The sequence below is a fragment of the Schistocerca nitens genome, chromosome 6 (genome assembly GCF_023898315.1).
Source record: "Schistocerca nitens isolate TAMUIC-IGC-003100 chromosome 6, iqSchNite1.1, whole genome shotgun sequence".
In the NCBI taxonomy this organism is placed as follows: Eukaryota; Metazoa; Arthropoda; class Insecta; order Orthoptera; family Acrididae; genus Schistocerca; species Schistocerca nitens.
This window is the reverse complement of record NC_064619.1, coordinates 535,017,335-535,019,596: the sequence shown is the minus strand read 5'-3', so window position 1 is coordinate 535,019,596 and position 2,262 is coordinate 535,017,335. Positions and strand designations below refer to the sequence as shown.

General features: G+C 49.3%; 1 pseudogene; it reads right to left on the bottom strand.

Moving 5' to 3' along the window:
* Positions 1–1,743: 1,743 nt before the first annotated feature.
* LOC126191793 (5S ribosomal RNA) lies at positions 1,744–1,861 on the bottom strand (annotated as a pseudogene).
* Between the last annotated feature and the right edge of the window lie 401 nt (positions 1,862–2,262).

Here is a 2,262-nt window from a genome sequence, read left to right as displayed (position 1 = left end):
GACAAACACACACACCCATGCCCGAGGGAGGACTCGAACCTCTGCCGGGACCAGCCGCACTGTCCATGACTGCAGCGCCCTCGACTGCTCGGCAAATCCCGCGCGGCTCTGCTCCAGTTGTTGTTTGTCTTAAATGCGATTTTCGCCCGTTTGTTGTTAAAAAAATCATAGCTATTTAAATGAGATAATCCCCCATATGTCACCAATCTGTAAATTTGCGGATTTCAGTAGTGGTACCTGAATGACTGATAAACAAATAAGGAGGCAGTCTCACTTCTACTCGGAATCGAGTCGACGCCATAAGATTGACTTTCCAGTTAACATACCAAGGAGAGTAGCGACCGGTGTCTGTCGACACGCTTCAAGCCCGCTGGTACTCGCAACAGGTACTGGCGGCAAGGTGGCCAGCGACCGCCGTTAATCCAGTCTTCTGCCAACGGGGACCATGGAAGGCGCCTGGCTCGACCGACAGAGCTGCCGCCGCCGCTGCTTTAATTCTGGCCCGGAGCGCCGGCAGCGCCACCTGCTCGCCTGTTTTGTGTCGTGTAATTCCCGGGCTGAATTATTAACGCGGCAGCCGCTCCGCCGTCTGCCTGCGACCGCGCCCACATTTCGCAAACCGCTGCACCGACTGCAATAACACACCGCGGCGCCGGCTGCCACCCCTCGGTGTGCTCCTGATACCTGTGTTCTGGCCGCCGCCTCTGGGTGCCGGGTAAGACTCTCCTGTAATTTACTCTGACGGGTTAGAGGTTTTAATAAAATCCTTCTGTGGTCTGGCAGTGTCAAGTGGTGAAATGTCCTCTGTCGTGTAGTGGCTGCTGCTATCTGTGATGTGCGTGATGTCGCCATCTGACGACACTCTGGTTCGATGTGCTGTCCGCTCTTCAAACACACGTCATCCTGGTGTGCTTTAGAGCATAGCGTACGTGCTACTCTGGAAATGATTTGTGATCTGGTCCGAAAGTTCTGTTCCACCCCTCCCCCCCCCCTCTTTTTGTTCATAATGTGTATCTCGAATATGTCATAGCAAGTGTGTGACAAACGTTCATGCTTTACGTTCCGTCTTGTTCAACTATCCATAACGTTACTATGGGAACTACCATGGTCGAGCCACAAAATGCTGTGATGGCAGGTCCTGTGTGAAATTTTCCGAAATTCAGACAGTGCGATTTCCTTGAATGACTCCCTAACAGCTTGCTCCATTTCATCCATTGTCGAACCAAGCCGCAATGTAAAGCATCAAAATCGTTTCGTGACATAATTCCACACAGGGAACTGTCGCACGATGTCAGATCCGTACTCCTCGGAAGCCATTCAGTTGCCGCTGGAAAATGCACTGATCCTCTCCGTATCCATCTCTGGGGTAAGATGTCTACCAATAATTCTCAAACACCGATAGCCTGGGGTCGGACCTCCATCTTTTTGAAGCCATCTTTCACCAAGAATGGTCAGTTCCTGGGGCACTGGAGCAAATGATTCCTGCAACGTATGAACCGTCAAACAAATACGGCCCTGTGAGGTGCTTATTGGACATTGCAGCCCAAATCATAACATGCGGAGGGTTATTCTCTAAACAAAAAACACCGACCGGAGAGGTCTTGAAGACCCACTGGTACCCACAGGCCGCAGTGTCATCCTCAGCCTTAGGCGTCAAGACCATTGTAAGTTATCGTGACCGGTGTCGCTACTTCTATCAAGCAGCTCCTCAATTCGCCTCACAATGTCTGAGTGCAGCCTGGTTGCCAACAGCACTAGGCAGCCCAGACGGTAACCCATCCAACTGCTAGCCAAGCCCGACAGCGCTTAACTTCGATGATCTGACGGGAACCGATGTTATCACTCCGGCAAGACCGTTGGAAATTACTCTGTAACTCTTCATAATAATATGGGTTTTCCTTGCTCAAAATGAATAAATAAATAAAACAAAATAAAAAAATACTTCTATCCGACAAGCTCACTTCGTGTGAGTAGGAAACATTGCCCCGCTATGGGAGCGTCACAAACACATCGAATAATCTTCAGCAAACTTCATGTCTTCGCCTCATTCCATTATCATTTAACACATTCAAGGATGTTGGACTGTATGATTTTAATTCCAGATTTTTTTCATGAGGGTCAGAATAGTAGTCTTTCGAATTCAAATTTCAGCAATGAAATGGGAGATGCGGTCACAGAATCCACCACTGCTAAACATGGTTTTTCGTGTTGATGGTCGACCTGTCCTCTTTCCATCCAAAACCGATCAAGTTCCCTCGCCAG